We start from the raw sequence: 22,654 nt of genomic DNA on the forward strand, positions 1-22,654 counted from the left end.
CCGAATTGAGTAAAAGCACATCAGTTCCCAATTAAAAAAATGACCCCCTCCGCAGTCTCCCGCATGTTAATGACCACCATACTAAGGAGGAAAAGTTGAAAGGCGGCACCTCACAGGCCATCTCCTCAGAGTATTCAGCCGTGTTGGGCCTTGACAATATTTTAATATCTTGGATGGTGTATAGTGTTCTCTCATTTCCCTTGAGAAATCAAGATTGTCAAGGGGATTCTGCTGTTTTGCCAGTTTATAGCAAGAGATGGGGATCCAAAACACCTGACAGGAAACCAATGAAGATTCGTGTTGGACAGAAAAATAACGTGGCCACAGCCTCAAAGCAAAAGGCATCTATTTTCAGTGATGAAATATAATATAATTATAAATTGTCTGTTATTTTACTTTCCAAGTATTTTACTTTCCAAGTATTCAATAAAATGTGCATTTGGCAAAAGTCCTTTGAGCCGGATTTGAACCAGCGACCTAAGGATGCCTGTTTTACCACTATAGTCCTCCACTCTACCAACTGAGCTATCGAAGGCTTGGCAAAACAACTCTAGCAAACTCAATACGAGCTTCCACTTCAACCGTCGACTTGTAAACATCTCTTGCAATTCGTGCAAAATACTACAAATTTGGCTTGTGAGGTTCCCGAATTGAGTAAAAGCACATCAGCTCCCAATTAAAAAAATGACCCCCTCCGCAGTCTCCCGCATGTTAATGACCACCATACTAAGGAGGAAAAGTTGAAAGGCGGCACCTCACAGGCCATCTCCTCAGAGTATTCAGCCGCGTTGGGCCTTGACAATATTTTAATATCTTGGATGGTGTATAGTGTTCTCTCATTTCCCTTGAGAAATCAAGATTGTCAAGGGGATTCTGCTGTTTTGCCAGTTCATAGCAAGAGATGGGGATCCAAAACACCTCACAGGAAACCAATGAAGATTCGTGTTGGACAGAAAAATAACATGGTCACAGCCTCAAAGCAAAAGGCATCTATTTTCAGTGATGAAATATAATATAATTATAAATTGTCTGCTATTTTACTTTCCAAGTATTTTACTTTCCAAGTATTCAATAAAATGTGCATTTGGCAAAAGTCCTTCGAGCCGGATTTGAACCAGCGACCTAAGGATGCCTGTTTTACCACTACAGTCCTCCGCTCTACCTACTGAGCTATCGAAGGCTTGGCAAATCAGTCTCTAGCAAGCTCAATACGAGCTTCCACTTCAACCGTCGACATTCAAACATCTCTTGCAATTTGTGCAAAATACTACAAATTTGGCTTGTGAGGGTCCCGAATTGAGTAAAAGCACATCAGTTCCCAATTAAAAAAATGACCGCCTCCGCAGTCTCCCGCATGTTACTGACCACCATACTAAGGAGGAAAAGTTGAAAGGCGGCGCCTCACAGGCCATCTCCTCAGAGTATTCATCAGTGTTCGGCCTTGACAATATTTTAATATCTTGGATGGTGTATGGTGTTCGCCCATTTCCCTTGAGAAATCAAGATTGTCAAGGGGATTCTGCTGTTTTGTCAGTTCATAGCAAGAGATGGGGATCCAAAACACGTCACAGGAAACCAACGAAGATTGGTGTCGGACAGAAAAATAACGTGGCCACAGCCTCAAAGCAAAATGCATCTATTTTCAGTGATGAAATATAATATAATTATAAATTGTCTGTTATTTTACTTTCCAAGTATTTTACTTTCCAAGTATTCAATAAAATGTGCATTTGGCAAGAGTCCTTCGAGCCGGATTTGAACCAGCGACCTAAGGATACCTGTTTTACCACTACAGTCCTCCGCTCTACCAACTGAGCTATCGAAGGCTTGGCAAATCAACTCTAGCAAACTCAATACGAGCTTCCACTTCAACCGTCGACTTGTAAACATCTCTTGCAATTCGTGCAAAATACTACAAATTTGGCTTGTGAGGTTCCCGAAGTGAGTAAAAGCACATCAGTTCCCAATTAAAAAAATGACCCCCTCCGCAGTCTCCCGCATGTTACTGACCACCATACTAAGGGGGAAAAGTTGAAAGGCGCGCCTCACAGGGCATCTCCTCAGAGTATTCAGCCGTGTTGGGCCTTGACAATATTTTAATATCTTGGATGGTGTATAGTGTTCTCCCATTTCCCTTGAGAAATCAAGATTGTCAAGGGGATTCTGCTGTTTTGTCAGTTCATAGCAAGAGATGGGGATCCAAAACACCTCACAGGAAACCAACGAAGATTGGTGTCGGACAGAAACATAACGTGGCCACAGCCTCAAAGCAAAAGGCATCTATTTTCAGTGATGAAATATAATATAATTATAAATTGTCTGTTATTTTATTTTCCAAGCATTTTACTTTCCAAGTATTCAATAAAATTTGCATTTGGCAAAAGTCCTTCGAGCTGGATTTGAACCAGCGACCTAAGGATGCCTGTTTTACCACTACAGTCCTCTGCTCTACCAACTGAGCTATCGAAGGCTTGGCAAATCAGTCTCTAGCAAGCTCAATACGAGCTTCCACTTCAACCGTCGACATTCAAACATCTCTTGCAATTCGTGCAAAATACTACAAATTTGGCTTGTGAGGTTCCCGAATTGAGTAAAAGCACATCAGTTCACAATTAAAAAAATGACCCCCTCCGCAGTCTCCTGCATGTTACTGACCACCATACTAAGGGGGAAAAGTTGAAAGGCGGAGCCTCACAGGCCATCTCCTCAGAGTATTCAGCCGTGTTGGGCCTTGACAATATTTTAATATCTTGGATGGTGTACAGTGTTCTCTCATTTCCCTTGAGAAATCAAGATTGTCAAGGGGATTATGCTGTTTTGCCAGTTCATAGCAAGAGATGGGGATCAAAGAAACACCTCACAGGAAACCAAAGAAGATTGGTGTTGGACAGAAAAATAATGTGGCCACAGCCTCAAAGCAAAAGGCATCTATTTTCAGTGATGAAATATAATATAATTATAAATTGTCTGTTATGTTATTTTCCAAGTATTTTACTTTCCAAGTATTCAATAAAATTTGCATTTGGCAAAAGTCCTTCGAGCCAGATTTGAACCAGTGACCTAAGGATGCTTGTTTTACCACTACAGTCCTCCCCTCTACCAACTGAGCTATCGAAGGCTTTGCAAACTGTTCTCTAGCAAGCTCAATTCGAGCTTCCACTTCAACCGTCGACATGCAAACATCTCTTGCAATTCGTGCAAAATACTACAAATTTGGCTTGTGAGGTTCCCGAATTGAGTAAAAGCACATCAGTTCCCAATTAAAAAAATGACCCCCGCCGCAGTCTCCCGCATGTTACTGACCACCATACTAAGGGGGAAAAGATGAAAGGCGGCACCTCACAGGCCATCTCCTCAGAGTATTCAGCCGCGTTGGGCCTTGACAATATTTTAATATCTTGGATGGTGTATAGTGTTCTCTCATTTCCCTTGAGAAATCAAGATTGTCAAGGGGATTCTGCTGTTTTGCCAGTTCATAGCAAGAGATGGGGATCCAAAACACCTCACAGGAAACCAATGAAGATTCGTGTTGGACAGAAAAATAACATGGTCACAGCCTCAAAGCAAAAGGCATCTATTTTCAGTGATGAAATATAATATAATTATAAATTGTCTGCTATTTTACTTTCCAAGTATTTTACTTTCCAAGTATTCAATAAAATGTGCATTTGGCAAAAGTCCTTCGAGCCGGATTTGAACCAGCGACCTAAGGATGCCTGTTTTACCACTACAGTCCTCCGCTCTACCTACTGAGCTATCGAAGGCTTGGCAAATCAGTCTCTAGCAAGCTCAATACGAGCTTCCACTTCAACCGTCGACATTCAAACATCTCTTGCAATTTGTGCAAAATACTACAAATTTGGCTTGTGAGGGTCCCGAATTGAGTAAAAGCACATCAGTTCCCAATTAAAAAAATGACCGCCTCCGCAGTCTCCCGCATGTTACTGACCACCATACTAAGGAGGAAAAGTTGAAAGGCGGCGCCTCACAGGCCATCTCCTCAGAGTATTCATCAGTGTTCGGCCTTGACAATATTTTAATATCTTGGATGGTGTATGGTGTTCGCCCATTTCCCTTGAGAAATCAAGATTGTCAAGGGGATTCTGCTGTTTTGTCAGTTCATAGCAAGAGATGGGGATCCAAAACACGTCACAGGAAACCAACGAAGATTGGTGTCGGACAGAAAAATAACGTGGCCACAGCCTCAAAGCAAAATGCATCTATTTTCAGTGATGAAATATAATATAATTATAAATTGTCTGTTATTTTACTTTCCAAGTATTTTACTTTCCAAGTATTCAATAAAATGTGCATTTGGCAAGAGTCCTTCGAGCCGGATTTGAACCAGCGACCTAAGGATACCTGTTTTACCACTACAGTCCTCGCTCTACCAACTGAGCTATCGAAGGCTTGGCAAATCAACTCTAGCAAACTCAATACGAGCTTCCACTTCAACCGTCGACTTGTAAACATCTCTTGCAATTCGTGCAAAATACTACAAATTTGGCTTGTGAGGTTCCCGAAGTGAGTAAAAGCACATCAGTTCCCAATTAAAAAAATGACCCCCTCCGCAGTCTCCCGCATGTTACTGACCACCATACTAAGGGGGAAAAGTTGAAAGGCGCGCCTCACAGGGCATCTCCTCAGAGTATTCAGCCGTGTTGGGCCTTGACAATATTTTAATATCTTGGATGGTGTATAGTGTTCTCCCATTTCCCTTGAGAAATCAAGATTGTCAAGGGGATTCTGCTGTTTTGTCAGTTCATAGCAAGAGATGGGGATCCAAAACACCTCACAGGAAACCAACGAAGATTGGTGTCGGACAGAAACATAACGTGGCCACAGCCTCAAAGCAAAAGGCATCTATTTTCAGTGATGAAATATAATATAATTATAAATTGTCTGTTATTTTATTTTCCAAGCATTTTACTTTCCAAGTATTCAATAAAATTTGCATTTGGCAAAAGTCCTTCGAGCTGGATTTGAACCAGCGACCTAAGGATGCCTGTTTTACCACTACAGTCCTCTGCTCTACCAACTGAGCTATCGAAGGCTTGGCAAATCAGTCTCTAGCAAGCTCAATACGAGCTTCCACTTCAACCGTCGACATTCAAACATCTCTTGCAATTCGTGCAAAATACTACAAATTTGGCTTGTGAGGTTCCCGAATTGAGTAAAAGCACATCAGTTCACAATTAAAAAAATGACCCCCTCCGCAGTCTCCTGCATGTTACTGACCACCATACTAAGGGGGAAAAGTTGAAAGGCGGAGCCTCACAGGCCATCTCCTCAGAGTATTCAGCCGTGTTGGGCCTTGACAATATTTTAATATCTTGGATGGTGTACAGTGTTCTCTCATTTCCCTTGAGAAATCAAGATTGTCAAGGGGATTATGCTGTTTTGCCAGTTCATAGCAAGAGATGGGGATCAAAGAAACACCTCACAGGAAACCAAAGAAGATTGGTGTTGGACAGAAAAATAATGTGGCCACAGCCTCAAAGCAAAAGGCATCTATTTTCAGTGATGAAATATAATATAATTATAAATTGTCTGCTATGTTATTTTCCAAGTATTTTACTTTCCAAGTATTCAATAAAATTTGCATTTGGCAAAAGTCCTTCGAGCCAGATTTGAACCAGCGACCTAAAGATGCTTGTTTTATCACTACAGTCCTCCCCTCTACCAACTGAGCTATCGAAGGCTTTGCAAACTGTTCTCTAGCAAGCTCAATTCGAGCTTCCACTTCAACCGTCGACATGCAAACATCTCTTGCAATTCGTGCAAAATACTACAAATTTGGCTTGTGAGGTTCCCGAATTGAGTAAAAGCACATCAGTTCCCAATTAAAAAAATGACCCCCTCCGCAGTCTCCCGCATGTTAATGACCACCATACTAAGGGGGAAAAGTTGAAAGGCGGCGCCTTTCCAATATCTTGGATGGTGTATAGTGTTCTCTCATTTCCCTTGAGAAATCAAGATTGTCAAGGGGATTCTGCTGTTTTGCCAGTTCATAGCAAGAGATGGGGATCCAAAACACCTCACAGGAAACCAATGAAGATTCGTGTTGGACAGAAAAATAACATGGTCACAGCCTCAAAGCAAAAGGCATCTATTTTCAGTGATGAAATATAATATAATTATAAATTGTCTGCTATTTTACTTTCCAAGTATTTTACTTTCCAAGTATTCAATAAAATGTGCATTTGGCAAAAGTCCTTCGAGCCGGATTTGAACCAGCGAACTAAGGATGCCTGTTTTACCACTACAGTCCTCTGCTCTACCTACTGAGCTATCGAAGGCTTAGCAAATCAGTCTCTAGCAAGCTCAATACGAGCTTCCACTTCAACCGTCGACATTCAAACATCTCTTGCAATTTGTGCAAAATACTACAAATTTGGCTTGTGAGGTTCCCAAATTGAGTAAAAGCACATCAGTTCCCAATTAAAAAAATGACCGCCTCCGCAGTCTCCCGCATGTTACTGATCACCATACTAAGGAGGAAAAGTTGAAAGGCGGCTCCTCACAGGCCATCTCCTCAGAGTATTCATCAGTGTTCGGCCTTGACAATATTTTAATATCTTGGATGGTGTATGGTGTTCTCCCATTTCCCTTGAGAAATCAAGATTGTCAAGGGGATTCTGCTGTTTTGTCAGTTCATAGCAAGAGATGGGGATCCAAAACACGTCACAGGAAACCAACGAAGATTGGTGTCGGTGTTAAGACGGATTTCTGAACTCTGTCCTGGTGGCGCAGAAGTTCAGAAGGCCAACCTAATTACTTGGAACAGGGTAACCTCTGGACAAGCCAGACCAATCAAGGTAGCGATCGCGGCGGTCAAGACTAGGTCTCAAGAGGGGTGAGGGTGACTGAAAGCCCGCAATGAGCACACAAAGCAAGAGCGCTTACAAACTACTCCAAACAGTTGTTATATCAAAAATAGATACACATTTATTTTAAGGCCTTTAAAACAATGACCGTAGCGAGAAAATCACAATATCACAATATTAAACCAACACATACCATATCAACACAATATATATACAAATACACAGTCGCAAGCGTTTAAAGCACGAAATATGTAGTCCACCTGAAAGGAAAGGAAAACAGGCAGTGCGATAACGCTTTAGACTCAGTTCGCCTTCAGAGGCACCTAACTAGATGGAAGTCCGAGCCCTGCGAAGAGTGGAGCCTTGTGCTCAAAGTACCTGCCACGCCGGTGCCAACGGGCAAAAGGGGAAGCTCTTCAGAGGAAGTCAGGCAGTTCGGGTTAGTGCACAGCAGAAGGAGAACAGGTTCCGCAACTCAAGCGCAGCCTCCACAGCGGGCAGAAGCAGAGCGCGAGTACGGCCAAAAGGGTGCTGTTTTTACACAGCAGGGAAAAGCAATGGGATACTGCAGGAGGGCGACCAGATCCTAGCTAAACTACTCACCGGTCCCCGAAGCAAGCAGACCCAGGCTTCTCCACGTTAGTTTCAGCAGCTGGCAGGTTCAGAAGAGCAGGGAACGCCTCGTAGTCGTGTAGAGCAAAAAGACGTCCCAATCGACGAAACCAGCACAGTTTGTTGCCGCAGCAGGACAACGGAGCGGCCGTGTGTATTCGAGCCAAATGTACACTCCTCCCTTCAGACTTGGGAACGCCAAGTGTACGAAGCGTGGGAGAGTGACAAGGACTCGGAATACAACACAACCTGGCGGCAGTTACAGAGCAGGACTCCCTTGTAAGCTGGTCAGTCAACTGGATGGCCCAGAGACACTTCCGAAGGCTTACTTGGCAGGAGATGATGAAGTCGCCGGGAATAGCTGTTCCTGCTATTCCAAAGGTCGAAGCACCAGTACAGGCCTTCTGGTTCGATCCAAGGAGGAAAGGGTTTCACAGGACGACAGCAGTGCAAAGGAGGATTCCTTCAGCGGGTCACCAGTGATTCCTCGGTCCAGCCTCTTGGTTGCAGGATACTTGGCTCCTGTATTCCTTCGTTCGTGAGAACTCAGGAGATCGACATGGTAGTGGTGTTTCCAGCCCCCTCTTATCCACGGTTCCCTTCGCGCCAAAACGGAGGGGAGCCAATGGGAGATCCGCTCATCAACACACACACCATACGTGGACCAATCACGGACCACGGTGGTCCCAGGCATTCACACCACCCTAGACTCTCTGGCACCCAGGATGTGTATTGGGACCAGACATCCCAGCCCACACCCTGGAGGCACACAAACAACATGTAGAAGCCCGCGAAAGCAACCACGTTTCGCGGGAAAGTACATGCCCAAATAAGGAAGGCCCCGGGTCTATCGACCTGGGGAAGGTGAAGGGAGCAAGACGGTCAGTGGACAAGACAAAGGAGCCTCGTGGTCTGGCCATTTTGGGAGCCAGGCCACCATTTTGGGTTCAGTGCGAAAAACGTGCTCAGAACGCCAAAAGGAGCTCAAAATAAACAAAACGATCGCTGCCACCATTCGAGTCCCTGAATGACTTGCACCGATCAAATACCATCCTAAAAGAGTATCTAGGGCCTGTAGAAGGCTAGAGACCCAAGAGAGCTGTAACTTAGCTTACAGTGCCCTCTTGTGTCAGGTTGCACTAAAGCCGCAACACGATAAAAGAAACTACGGGAAACAGCGTTCCCCGGTACTGACTGTCTTAAGGGCATGTCAGTTTCCCCATAAGAAAAGGAGCGAAAGCCCAGAGGAGTGCGGTAGAAGGCTGCACTTCTCTGGCAAAGTCAGGAACAAGGTGAAAAACAACAGCAAAAAGTTTAGGGGTTGCCACATGGAAGGAAAATTCCCTACAATTACGAAATCTTTCCTAACAGTCGGACAGAAAAATAACGTGGCCACAGCCTCAAAGCAAAAGGCATCTATTTTCAGTGATGAAATATAATATAATTATAAATTGTCTGTTATTTTACTTTCCAAGTATTTTACTTTCCAAGTATTCAATAAAATGTGCATTTGGCAAGAGTCCTTCGAGACGGATTTGAACCAGTGACCTAAGGATGCCTGTTTTACCACTACAGTCCTCCCCTCTACCAACTGAGCTATCGAAGGCTTTGCAAACTGTTCTCTAGCAAGCTCAATTTGAGCTTCCACTTCAACCGTCGACATGCAAACATCTCTTGCAATTCGTGCAAAATACTACAAATTTGGCTTGTGAGGTTCCCGAATTGAGTAAAAGCACATCAGTTCCCAATTAAAAAAATGACCGCCTCCGCAGTCTCCCGCATGTTACTGACCACCATACTAAGGAGGAAAAGTTGAAAGGCGGCGCCTCACAGGCCATCTCCTCAGAGTATTCATCAGTGTTCGGCCTTGACAATATTTTAATATCTTGGATGGTGTATGGTGTTCTCCCATTTCCCTTGAGAAATCAAGATTGTCAAGGGGATTCTGCTGTTTTGTCAGTTCATAGCAAGAGATGGGGATCCAAAACACGTCACAGGAAACCAACGAAGATTGGTGTCGGACAGAAAAATAACGTGGCCACAGCCTCAAAGCAAAAGGCATCTATTTTCAGTGATGAAATATAATATAATTATAAATTGTCTGTTATTTTACTTTCCAAGTATTTTACTTTCCAAGTATTCAATAAAATTTGCATTTGGCAAAAGTCCTTCGAGCCAGATTTGAACCAGCGACCTAAGGATGCCTGTTTTACCACTACAGTCCTCCGCTCTACCAACTGAGCTATCGAAGGCTTGGCAAATCATTCTCTAGCAAACTCAATACGAGCTTCCACTTCAACCGTCGACTTGTAAACATCTCTTGCAATTCGTGCAAAATACTACAAATTTGGCTTGTGAGGTTCCCGAATTGAGTAAAAGCACATCAGTTCCCAATTAAAAAAATGACCCCCTCCGCAGTCTCCCGCATGTTAATGACCACCATACTAAGGGGGAAAAGTTGAAAGGCGGCGCCTTTCCAATATCTTGGATGGTGTATAGTGTTCTCTCATTTCCCTTGAGAAATCAAGATTGTCAAGGGGATTCTGCTGTTTTGCCAGTTCATAGCAAGAGATGGGGATCCAAAACACCTCACAGGAAACCAATGAAGATTCGTGTTGGACAGAAAAATAACATGGTCACAGCCTCAAAGCAAAAGGCATCTATTTTCAGTGATGAAATATAATATAATTATAAATTGTCTGCTATTTTACTTTCCAAGTATTTTACTTTCCAAGTATTCAATAAAATGTGCATTTGGCAAAAGTCCTTCGAGCCGGATTTGAACCAGCGACCTAAGGATGCCTGTTTTACCACTACAGTCCTCCGCTCTACCTACTGAGCTATCGAAGGCTTAGCAAATCATTCTCTAGCAAGCTCAATACGAGCTTCCACTTCAACCGTCGACATTCAAACATCTCTTGCAATTTGTGCAAAATACTACAAATTTGGCTTGTGAGGTTCCCGAATTGAGTAAAAGCACATCAGTTCCCAATTAAAAAAATGACCGCCTCCGCAGTCTCCCGCATGTTACTGACCACCATACTAAGGAGGAAAAGTTGAAAGGCGGCGCCTCACAGGCCATCTCCTCAGAGTATTCATCAGTGTTCGGCCTTGACAATATTTTAATATCTTGGATGGTGTATGGTGTTCTCCCATTTCCCTTGAGAAATCAAGATTGTCAAGGGGATTCTGCTGTTTTGTCAGTTCATAGCAAGAGATGGGGATCCAAAACACGTCACAGGAAACCAACGAAGATTGGTGTCGGTGTTAAGACGGATTTCTGAACTCTGTCCTGGTGGCGCAGAAGTTCAGAAGGCCAACCTAATTACTTGGAACAGGGTAACCTCTGGACAAGCCAGACCAATCAAGGTAGCGATCGCGGCGGTCAAGACTAGGTCTCAAGAGGGGTGAGGGTGACTGAAAGCCCGCAATGAGCACACAAAGCAAGAGCGCTTACAAACTACTCCAAACAGTTGTTATATCAAAAATAGATACACATTTATTTTAAGGCCTTTAAAACAATGACCGTAGCGAGAAAATCACAATATCACAATATTAAACCAACACATACCATATCAACACAATATATATACAAATACACAGTCGCAAGCGTTTAAAGCACGAAATATGTAGTCCACCTGAAAGGAAAGGAAAACAGGCAGTGCGATAACGCTTTAGACTCAGTTCGCCTTCAGAGGCACCTAACTAGATGGAAGTCCGAGCCCTGCGAAGAGTGGAGCCTTGTGCTCAAGTACCTGCCACGCCGGTGCCAACGGGCAAAAGGGGAAGCTCTTCAGAGGAAGTCAGGCAGTTCGGGTTAGTGCACAGCAGAAGGAGAACAGGTTCCGCAACTCAAGCGCAGCCTCCACAGCGGGCAGAAGCAGAGCGCGAGTACGGCCAAAAGGGTGCTGTTTTTACACAGCAGGGAAAAGCAATGGGATACTGCAGGAGGGTGACCAGATCCTAGCTAAACTACTCACCGGTCCCCGAAGCAAGCAGACCCAGGCTTCTCCACGTTAGTTTCAGCAGCTGGCAGGTTCAGAAGAGCAGGGAACGCCTCGTAGTCGTGTAGAGCAAAAAGACGTCCCAATCGACGAAACCAGCACAGTTTGTTGCCGCAGCAGGACAACGGAGCGGCCGTGTGTATTCGAGCCAAATGTACACTCCTCCCTTCAGACTTGGGAACGCCAAGTGTACGAAGCGTGGGAGAGTGACAAGGACTCGGAATACAACACAACCTGGCGGCAGTTACAGAGCAGGACTCCCTTGTAAGCTGGTCAGTCAACTGGATGGCCCAGAGACACTTCCGAAGGCTTACTTGGCAGGAGATGATGAAGTCGCCGGGAATAGCTGTTCCTGCTATTCCAAAGGTCGAAGCACCAGTACAGGCCTTCTGGTTCGATCCAAGGAGGAAAGGGTTTCACAGGACGACAGCAGTGCAAAGGAGGATTCCTTCAGCGGGTCACCAGCGATTCCTCGGTCCAGCCTCTTGGTTGCAGGATACTTGGCTCCTGTATTCCTTCGTTCGTGAGAACTCAGGAGATCGACATGGTAGTGGTGTTTCCAGCCCCCTCTTATCCACGGTTCCCTTCGCGCCAAAACGGAGGGGAGCCAATGGGAGATCCGCTCATCAACACACACACCATACGTGGACCAATCACGGACCACGGTGGTCCCAGGCATTCACACCACCCTAGACTCTCTGGCACCCAGGATGTGTATTGGGACCAGACATCCCAGCCCACACCCTGGAGGCACACAAACGACATGTAGAAGCCCGCGAAAGCAACCACGTTTCGCGGGAAAGTACATGCCCAAATAAGGAAGGCCCCGGGTCTCTCGACCTGGGGAAGGTGAAGGGCGCAAGACGGTCAGTGGACAAGACAAAGGAGCCTCGTGGTCTGGCCATTTTGGGAGCCAGGCCACCATTTTGGGTTCAGTGCGAAAAACGTGCTCAGAACGCCAAAAGGAGCTCAAAATAAACAAAACGATCGCTGCCACCATTCGAGTCCCTGAATGACTTGCACCGATCAAATACCATCCTAAAAGAGTATCTAGGGCCTGTAGAAGGCTAGAGACCCAAGAGAGCTGTAAGTTAGCTTACAGTGCCCTCTTGTGTCAGGTTGCACTAAAGCCGCAACACGATAAAAGAAACTACGGGAAACAGCGTTCCCCGGTACTGACTGTCTTAAGGGCATGTCAGTTTCCCCATAAGAAAAGGAGCGAAAGCCCAGAGGAGTGCGGCAGAAGGCTGCACTTCTCTGGCAAAGTCAGGAACAAGGTGAAAAACAACAGCAAAAAGTTTAGGGGTTGCCACATGGAAGGAAAATTCCCTACAATTACGAAATCTTTCCTAACACTCGCCCCTCCCAGACTATGGACAGGGGGAACTAATCCACCCCTGGATGAGTCTCTTGTTCAGGTCGGTAAAACATTCTGGACAACCCATCAGCATTGCTATGTTGGACACCTGGCCTATGCTCAATGGTGAAGTCGAAGCCTTGTAGACTTATGGACCACCTAAGTAACTTTGGATTCTCCCCCTTCATGTTCATTAGCCACTTTAACGGCTTATGGTCAGTTTGCACAGTGAAGTGGGTCCCATAGAGGTAGGGCCTCAGCTTCCTTAGGGCCCACACAACAGAGAAACATTCTTTCTCTACCGTGGACCATCTGAGCTCTCTGTCCTTAAGCTGGCGACTAATAAAACCGATAGGGTGTTCCTTACCCTTCTCATCTACTTGTGATAGTACAGCTCCTATCCCAGTGTCAGAGGCATCCGTCTGCACGATAAAAGGTCTTTGATAATCAGGGGCCCTTAGGACAGGGGCCTGGCACAAGGAGTCTTTTAAGCCATTGAAGGCCTTCTCACACTCGTCGGTCCAAGTTACCTTCTTGGGTTTCTTCAGAGTTGTGAGGGCAGTCAGAGGAGCAGCTATGGTGCCATAGTCTGCCACAAAATTGCGGTAATACCCCGTGAGTCCTAAAAAGGCTCTCACTTGGGTTTGCGTAGTGGGGGTAGGCCAGTCTTGTACTGCTTGTACTTTACTGGGTAGAGGCTGTATCCTCCCTCCACCTACTTCATGTCCAAGGTAAACCACTGAGCCTTGTCCATTTTGGTGAGGGGCCACTCGGACACCCTCAAAAGAGCTTTCTGAAGGACTGCTTTTGAACAGGTCGGGGAGAGGTTCAGACTCCTCTTCCTCAACGTCTGAAGCAAATAGCAGTGCTGCGATTTCGCCGCTTGGGACGAAAGCCTTCAGCCTATTCACGTGAAACACTTTTGGAGCCTGTCCAGGCCTTCCAAGGTCCACTGAATAGTTAACCTCACCCAGGGGCTCCACCACTGGGTAAGGGCCTGACCATTTGTCCTGTAAAGCTCGAGGCCTTATGGGATTCATGATCAGGACTTGCTGACCAAGTGTAAAGTTGATGAGGGAAGCTTTCTGGTCGTACCGATGTTTCACCAGCGCTTGCCCTGCCTTCAATTTATCACTAGCCAAGCCCACCAGAAGTACCATCCGTTTTCTGAGCCCTAGCACATAATCAACTACATTGGTAGTAACAGGGGGAGTGGGCATCTCCCATCCCTCTTTGACGATGGCTAAGGGTCCCCGTACGGGATGACCGAACAGAAGTTCGAAGGGGCTGAAGCCAACACCCTCCTGTGGTACCTCTCGGTAGGCAAACAGTAAGCATGAAACAAGAAGATCCCATTCTCTTCTCTGAGGCTCCTCCAGAGCCCCAATCACGCTCTTTAACGTCCTGTTGAAACGCCCCCCCAGACCATTGGTCTGGGGGTGGTATGCAGAAGAGAACCCGTAGGTGACCCAACATTCTTTCCACATAGCCTGCCTATACTTCGACATAAAGTTGCTGCCATGATCCGACACAACTTCTTTAGGGAAGCCAACCCTAGTAAATATGCCGAGTAAAGCTTCTGCAACTGACTTGGCAGTTACAGTTTTCCATGGGATGGCCTCAGGATACCTGGTTGCATGGTCGACCAGCACCAGGATAAACCTATTGCCCGAGGGTGTTTGCGGGTCAAGGGGACCAACCATGTCGATCCCTACCCTTTCAAATGGTACCCCCACAACTGGGAGCGGTACCAACGGAGCTTGGATTGTCGCGCCAACCTTACCAGACAACTGGCAGGCGGCACAACTCCTGCAGTGACTTTCTACTTGCTCCCCCATCTTGGGCCAGTAGAAGTGCATGGATAACCTTTGCTTGGTCCTCCTCATACCAAGGTGACCAGCAAGGGGAACGACATGCGCCAACTGCAGGAGGAAGGGCCTAACAGCAAGGGGAACCTTGCTGAATGAAATATAATATAATTATAAATTGTCTGTTATTTTACTTTCCAAGTATTTTACTTTCCAAGTATTCAATAAAATTTGCATTTGGCAAAAGTCCTTCGAGCCAGATTTGAACCAGCGACCTAAGGATGCCTGTTTTACCACTACAGTCCTCCGCTCTACCAACTGAGCTATCAAAGGCTTGGCAAATCATTCTCTAGCAAACTCAATACGAGCTTCCACTTCAACCGTCGACTTGTAAACATCTCTTGCAATTCGTGCAAAATACTACAAATTTGGCTTGTGAGGTTCCCGAATTGAGTAAAAGCACATCAGTTCCCAATTAAAAAAATGACCCCCTCCGCAGTCTCCCGCATGTTAATGACCACCATACTAAGGAGGAAAAGTTGAAAGGCGGCACCTCACAGGCCATCTCCTCAGAGTATTCAGCCGTGTTGGGCCTTGACAATATTTTAATATCTTGGATGGTGTATAGTGTTCTCTCATTTCCCTTGAGAAATCAAGATTGTCAAGGGGATTCTGCTGTTTTGCCAGTTTATAGCAAGAGATGGGGATCCAAAACACCTGACAGGAAACCAATGAAGATTCGTGTTGGACAGAAAAATAACGTGGCCACAGCCTCAAAGCAAAAGGCATCTATTTTCAGTGATGAAATATAATATAATTATAAATTGTCTGTTATTTTACTTTCCAAGTATTTTACTTTCCAAGTATTCAATAAAATGTGCATTTGGCAAAAGTCCTTTGAGCCGGATTTGAACCAGCGACCTAAGGATGCCTGTTTTACCACTATAGTCCTCCACTCTACCAACTGAGCTATCGAAGGCTTGGCAAAACAACTCTAGCAAACTCAATACGAGCTTCCACTTCAACCGTCGACTTGTAAACATCTCTTGCAATTCGTGCAAAATACTACAAATTTGGCTTGTGAGGTTCCCGAATTGAGTAAAAGCACATCAGTTCCCAATTAAAAAAATGACCCCCGCCGCAGTCTCCCGCATGTTACTGACCACCATACTAAGGGGGAAAAGATGAAAGGCGGCACCTCACAGGCCATCTCCTCAGAGTATTCAGCCGCGTTGGGCCTTGACAATATTTTAATATCTTGGATGGTGTATAGTGTTCTCTCATTTCCCTTGAGAAATCAAGATTGTCAAGGGGATTCTGCTGTTTTGCCAGTTCATAGCAAGAGATGGGGATCCAAAACACCTCACAGGAAACCAATGAAGATTCGTGTTGGACAGAAAAATAACATGGTCACAGCCTCAAAGCAAAAGGCATCTATTTTCAGTGATGAAATATAATATAATTATAAATTGTCTGCTATTTTACTTTCCAAGTATTTTACTTTCCAAGTATTCAATAAAATGTGCATTTGGCAAAAGTCCTTCGAGCCGGATTTGAACCAGCGACCTAAGGATGCCTGTTTTACCACTACAGTCCTCCGCTCTACCTACTGAGCTATCGAAGGCTTGGCAAATCAGTCTCTAGCAAGCTCAATACGAGCTTCCACTTCAACCGTCGACATTCAAACATCTCTTGCAATTTGTGCAAAATACTACAAATTTGGCTTGTGAGGGTCCCGAATTGAGTAAAAGCACATCAGTTCCCAATTAAAAAAATGACCGCCTCCGCAGTCTCCCGCATGTTACTGACCACCATACTAAGGAGGAAAAGTTGAAAGGCGGCGCCTCACAGGCCATCTCCTCAGAGTATTCATCAGTGTTCGGCCTTGACAATATTTTAATATCTTGGATGGTGTATGGTGTTCGCCCATTTCCCTTGAGAAATCAAGATTGTCAAGGGGATTCTGCTGTTTTGTCAGTTCATAGCAAGAGATGGGGATCCAAAACACGTCACAGGAAACCAACGAAGATTGGTGTCGGACAGAAAAATAACGTGGCCACAGCCTCAAAGCAAAATGCATCTATTTTCAGTGATGAAATATAATATAATTATAAATTGTCTGTTATTTTACTTTCCAAGTATTTTACTTTCCAAGTATTCAATAAAATTTGCATTTGGCAAAAGTCCTTCGAGCCAGATTTGAACCAGCGACCTAAGGATGCCTGTTTTACCACTACAGTCCTCCGCTCTACCAACTGAGCTATCGAAGGCTTGGCAAATCATTCTCTAGCAAACTCAATACGAGCTTCCACTTCAACCGTCGACTTGTAAACATCTCTTGCAATTCGTGCAAAATACTACAAATTTGGCTTGTGAGGTTCCCGAATTGAGTAAAAGCACATCAGTTCCCAATTAAAAAAATGACCCCCTCCGCAGTCTCCCGCATGTTAATGACCACCATACTAAGGGGGAAAAGTTGAAAGGCGGCGCCTTTCCAATATCTTGGATGGTGTATAGTGTTCTCTCATTTCCCTTGAGAAATCAAGATTGTCAAGGGGATTCTGCTGTTTTGCCAGTTCATAGCAAGAGATGGGGATCCAAAACACCTCACAGGAAACCAATGAAGATTCGTGTTGGACAGAAAAATAACATGGTCACAGCCTCAAAGCAAAAGGCATCTATTTTCAGTGATGAAATATAATATAATTATAAATTGTCTGCTATTTTACTTTCCAAGTATTTTACTTTCCAAGTATTCAATAAAATGTGCATTTGGCAAAAGTCCTTCGAGCCGGATTTGAACCAGCGACCTAAGGATGCCTGTTTTACCACTACAGTCCTCCGCTCTACCTACTGAGCTATTGAAGGCTTGGCAGATCAACTCTAGCAAACTCAATACGAGCTTCCACTTCAACCGTCGACTTGTAAACATCTCTTGCAATTCGTGCAAAATACTACAAATTTGGCTTGTGAGGTTCCCGAAGTGAGTAAAAGCACATCAGTTCCCAATTAAAAAAATGACCCCCTCCGCAGTCTCCCGCATGTTACTGACCACCATACTAAGGGGGAAAAGTTGAAAGGCGCGCCTCACAGGCCATCTCCTCAGAGTATTCAGCCGTGTTGGGCCTTGACAATATTTTAATATCTTGGATGGTGTATAGTGTTCTCCCATTTCCCTTGAGAAATCAAGATTGTCAAGGGGATTCTGCTGTTTTGTCAGTTCATAGCAAGAGATGGGGATCCAAAACACCTCACAGGAAACCAACGAAGATTGGTGTCGGACAGAAACATAACGTGGCCACAGCCTCAAAGCAAAAGGCATCTATTTTCAGTGATGAAATATAATATAATTATAAATTGTCTGTTATTTTATTTTCCAAGCATTTTACTTTCCAAGTATTCAATAAAATTTGCATTTGGCAAAAGTCCTTCGAGCTGGATTTGAACCAGCGACCTAAGGATGCCTGTTTTACCACTACAGTCCTCTGCTCTACCAACTGAGCTATCGAAGGCTTGGCAAATCAGTCTCTAGCAAGCTCAATACGAGCTTCCACTTCAACCGTCGACATTCAAACATCTCTTGCAATTCGTGCAAAATACTACAAATTTGGCTTGTGAGGTTCCCGAATTGAGTAAAAGCACATCAGTTCACAATTAAAGAAATGACCCCCTCCGCAGTCTCCTGCATGTTACTGACCACCATACTAAGGGGGAAAAGTTGAAAGGCGGAGCCTCACAGGCCATCTCCTCAGAGTATTCAGCCGTGTTGGGCCTTGACAATATTTTAATATCTTGGATGGTGTACAGTGTTCTCTCATTTCCCTTGAGAAATCAAGATTGTCAAGGGGATTATGCTGTTTTGCCAGTTCATAGCAAGAGATGGGGATCAAAGAAACACCTCACAGGAAACCAAAGAAGATTGGTGTTGGACAGAAAAATAATGTGGCCACAGCCTCAAAGCAAAAGGCATCTATTTTCAGTGATGAAATATAATATAATTATAAATTGTCTGTTATGTTATTTTCCAAGTATTTTACTTTCCAAGTATTCAATAAAATTTGCATTTGGCAAAAGTCCTTCGAGCTGGATTTGAACCAGCGACCTAAGGATGCCTGTTTTACCACTACAGTCCTCCCCTCTACCAACTGAGCTATCGAAGGCTTTGCAAACCGTTCTCTAGCAAGCTCAATTCGAGCTTCCACTTAAACCGTCGACATGCAAACATCTCTTGCAATTCGTGCAAAATACTACAAATTTGGCTTGTGAGGTTCCCGAATTGAGTAAAAGCACATCAGTTCCCAATTAAAAAAATGACCCCCTCCGCAGTCTCCCGCATGTTACTGACCACCATACTAAGGGGGAAAAGTTGAAAGTCGCGCCTCACAGGCCATCTCCTCAGAGTATTCAGCCGTGTTGGGCCTTGACAATATTTTAATATCTTGGATGGTGTATACTGTTCTCTCATTTCCCTTGAGAAATCAAGATTGTCAAGGGGATTCTGCTGTTTTGCCAGTTCATAGCAAGAGATGGGGATCCGAATCACCTCACAGGAAACCAACGAAGATTGGTGTCGGACAGAAACATAACGTGGCCACAGCCTCAAAGCAAAAGGCATCTATTTTCAGTGATGAAATATAATATAATTATAAATTGTCTGTTATTTTATTTTCCAAGCATTTTACTTTCCAAGAATTCAATAAAATTTGCATTTGGCAAAAGTCCTTCGAGCTGGATTTGAACCAGCGACCTAAGGATGCCTGTTTTATCACTACAGTCCTTTGCTCTACCAACTGAGCTATCGAAGGCTTGGCAAATCAGTCTCTAGCAAGCTCAATACGAGCTTCCACTTCAACCGTCGACATTCAAACATCTCTTGCAATTCGTGCAAAATACTACAAATTTGGCTTGTGAGGTTCCCGAATTGAGTAAAAGCACATCAGTTCACAATTAAAGAAATGACCCCCTCCGCAGTCTCCTGCATGTTACTGACCACCATACTAAGGGGGAAAAGTTGAAAGGCGGAGCCTCACAGGCCATCTCCTCAGAGTATTCAGCCGTGTTGGGCCTTGACAATATTTTAATATCTTGGATGGTGTACAGTGTTCTCTCATTTCCCTTGAGAAATCAAGATTGTCAAGGGGATTATGCTGTTTTGCCAGTTCATAGCAAGAGATGGGGATCAAAGAAACACCTCACAGGAAACCAAAGAAGATTGGTGTTGGACAGAAAAATAATGTGGCCACAGCCTCAAAACAAAAGGCATCTATTTTCAGTGATGAAATATAATATAATAATAAATTGTCTGTTATGTTATTTTCCAAGTATTTTACTTTCCAAGTATTCAATAAAATTTGCATTTGGCAAAAGTCCTTCGAGCTGGATTTGAACCAGCGACCTAAGGATGCCTGTTTTACCACTACAGTCCTCCCCTCTACCAACTGAGCTATCGAAGGCTTTGCAAACCGTTTTCTAGCAAGCTCAATTCGAGCTTCCACTTCAACCGTCGACATGCAAACATCTCTTGCAATTCGTGCAAAATACTACAAATTTGGCTTGTGAGGTTCCCGAATTGAGTAAAAGCACATCCGTTCCCAATTAAAAAAATGACCGCCTCCGCAGTCTCCCGCATGTTACTGACCACCATACTAAGGAGGAAAAGTTGAAAGGCGGCGCCTCACAGGCCATCTCCTCAGAGTATTCATCAGTGTTCGGCCTTGACAATATTTTAATATCTTGGATGGTGTATGGTGTTCTCCCATTTCCCTTGAGAAATCAAGATTGTCAAGGGGATTCTGCTGTTTTGTCAGTTCATAGCAAGAGATGGGGATCCAAAACACGTCACAGGAAACCAACGAAGATTGGTGTCGGACAGAAAAATAACGTGGCCACAGCCTCAAAGCAAAAGGCATCTATTTTCAGTGATGAAATATAATATAATTATAAATTGTCTGTTATTTTACTTTCCAAGTATTTTACTTTCCAAGTATTCAATAAAATTTGTATTTTTCAAAAGTCCTTCGAGCCAGCGACCTAAGGATGCCTGTTTTACCACTACAGTCTTCCGCTCTACCAACTGAGCTATCGAAGGCTTGACAAATCATTCTCTAGCAAACTCAATACGAGCTTCCACTTCAACCGTCGACTTGTAAACATCTCTTGCAATTCGTGCAAAATACTACAAATGTGGCTTGTGAGGTTCCCGAATTGAGTAAAAGCACATCAGTTCCCAATTAAAAAAATGACCCCCTCCGCAGTCTCCCGCATGTTAATGACCACCATACTAAGGGGGAAAAGTTGAAAGGCGGCGCCTCACAGGCCATCTCCTCAGAGTATTCAGCCATGTTGGGCCTTGACAATATTTTAATATCTTGGATGGTGTATAGTGTTCTCTCATTTCCCTTGAGAAATCAAGATTGTCAAGGGGATTCTGCTGTTTTGCCAGTTCATAGCAAGAGATGGGGATCCAAAACACCTCACAGGAAACCAATGAAGATTGGTGTCGGACAGAAACATAACGTCGCCACAGCCTCAAAGCAAAAGGCATCTATTTTCAGTGATGAAATATAATATAATTATAAATTGTCTGTTATTTTATTTTCCAAGCATTTTACTTTCCAAGTATTCAATAAAATGTGCATTTGGCAAAAGTCCTTTGAGCCGGATTTGAACCAGCAACCTAAGAATGCCTGTTTTAACACTATAGTCCTCCGCTCTACCAACTGAGCTATCGAAGACTTGGCAAATCAACTCTAGCAAACTCAATACGAGCTTCCACTTCAACCGTCGACTTGTAAACATCTCTTGCAATTCGTGCAAAATACTACAAATTTGGCTTGTGAGGTTCCCGAATTGAGTAAAAGCACATCAGTTCCCAATTAAAAAAATTACCCCCTCCGCAGTCTCCCGCATGTTACTGACCACCATACTAAGGGGGAAAAGTTGAAAGGCGGCACCTCACAGGCCATCTCCTCAGAGTATTCAGCCGCGTTGGGCCTTGACAATATTTTAATATCTTGGATGGTGTATAGTGTTCTCTCATTTCCCTTGAGAAATCAAGATTGTCAAGGGGATTCTGCTGTTTTGCCAGTTCATAGCAAGAGATGGGGATCCAAAACACCTCACAGGAAACCAATGAAGATTCGTTTTGGACAGAAAAATAACATGGTCACAGCCTCAAAGCAAAAGGCATCTATTTTCAGTGATGAAATATAATATAATTATAAATTGTCTGCTATTTTACTTTCCAAGTATTTTACTTTCCAAGTATTCAATAAAATGTGCATTTGGCAAAAGTCCTTCGAGCCGGATTTGAGCCAGCGACCTAAGGATGCCTGTTTTACCACTACAGTCCTCCACTCTACCAACTGAGCTATCGAAGGCTTGGCAAATCAGTCTCTAGCAAGCTCAATACGAGCTTCCACTTCAACCGTCGACATTCAAACATCTCTTGCAATTTGTGCAAAATACTACAAATTTGGCTTGTGAGGTTCCCGAATTGAGTAAAAGCACATCAGTTCACAATTAAAAAAATGACCCCCTCCGCAGTCTCCCGCATGTTACTGACCACCATACTAAGGAGGAAAAGTTGAAAGGCGGCGCCTCACAGGCCATCTCCTCAGAGTATTCATCAGTTTTCGGCCTTGACAATATTTTAATATCTTGGATGGTGTATAGTGTTCTCCCATTTCCCTTGAGAAATCAAGATTGTCAAGGGGATTCTGCTGTTTTGTCAGTTCATAGCAAGAGATGGGGATCCAAAATACCTCACAGGAAACCAACGAAGATTGGTGTCGGACAGAAAAATAACGTGGCCACAGCCTCAAAGCAAAAGGCATCTATTTTCAGTGATGAAATATAATATAATTATAAATTGTCTGTTATTTTACTTTCCAAGTATTTTACTTTCCAAGTATTCAATAAAATGTGCATTTGGCAAAAGTCCTTTGAGCCGGATTTGAACCAGCGACGAGCTATCGAAGGCTTGGCAAATCATTCTCTAGCAAACTCAATACGAGCTTCCACTTCAACCATCGACTTGTAAACATC

General features: G+C 44.1%; 8 non-coding genes across 8 annotated transcripts; all 8 read right to left on the reverse strand.

Annotated features, from left to right (window-relative positions):
• Positions 1–449: 449 nt before the first annotated feature.
• On the reverse strand, positions 450–535 carry TRNAY-AUA (transfer RNA tyrosine (anticodon AUA)). Its single transcript is given in 2 exon segments — positions 450–485; positions 499–535. It is a non-coding gene; the product is annotated as a tRNA-Tyr (tRNA).
• Positions 536–1,740: 1,205 nt separating this feature from the next.
• TRNAY-GUA (transfer RNA tyrosine (anticodon GUA)) lies at positions 1,741–1,826 on the reverse strand. Its single transcript is given in 2 exon segments — positions 1,741–1,776; positions 1,790–1,826. It is a non-coding gene; the product is annotated as a tRNA-Tyr (tRNA).
• A 558-nt stretch (positions 1,827–2,384) lies between these two features.
• TRNAY-GUA (transfer RNA tyrosine (anticodon GUA)) lies at positions 2,385–2,470 on the reverse strand. The gene is given in 2 exon segments: positions 2,385–2,420; positions 2,434–2,470. It is a non-coding gene; the product is annotated as a tRNA-Tyr (tRNA).
• A 2,497-nt stretch (positions 2,471–4,967) lies between these two features.
• TRNAY-GUA (transfer RNA tyrosine (anticodon GUA)) lies at positions 4,968–5,053 on the reverse strand. The gene is given in 2 exon segments: positions 4,968–5,003; positions 5,017–5,053. It is a non-coding gene; the product is annotated as a tRNA-Tyr (tRNA).
• Positions 5,054–15,501: 10,448 nt separating this feature from the next.
• Positions 15,502–15,587, reverse strand: TRNAY-AUA (transfer RNA tyrosine (anticodon AUA)). Its single transcript is given in 2 exon segments — positions 15,502–15,537; positions 15,551–15,587. It is a non-coding gene; the product is annotated as a tRNA-Tyr (tRNA).
• Positions 15,588–18,034: 2,447 nt separating this feature from the next.
• On the reverse strand, positions 18,035–18,120 carry TRNAY-GUA (transfer RNA tyrosine (anticodon GUA)). Its single transcript is given in 2 exon segments — positions 18,035–18,070; positions 18,084–18,120. It is a non-coding gene; the product is annotated as a tRNA-Tyr (tRNA).
• Positions 18,121–19,327: 1,207 nt separating this feature from the next.
• Positions 19,328–19,413, reverse strand: TRNAY-GUA (transfer RNA tyrosine (anticodon GUA)). The gene is given in 2 exon segments: positions 19,328–19,363; positions 19,377–19,413. It is a non-coding gene; the product is annotated as a tRNA-Tyr (tRNA).
• A 1,843-nt stretch (positions 19,414–21,256) lies between these two features.
• TRNAY-AUA (transfer RNA tyrosine (anticodon AUA)) lies at positions 21,257–21,342 on the reverse strand. The gene is given in 2 exon segments: positions 21,257–21,292; positions 21,306–21,342. It is a non-coding gene; the product is annotated as a tRNA-Tyr (tRNA).
• Positions 21,343–22,654: the final 1,312 nt, after the last annotated feature.

The sequence above is a fragment of the Ambystoma mexicanum genome, chromosome 1p (genome assembly GCF_040938575.1).
Source record: "Ambystoma mexicanum isolate Mex_15411 chromosome 1p, UKY_AmexF1_1, whole genome shotgun sequence".
In the NCBI taxonomy this organism is placed as follows: domain Eukaryota; kingdom Metazoa; phylum Chordata; class Amphibia; order Caudata; family Ambystomatidae; genus Ambystoma; species Ambystoma mexicanum.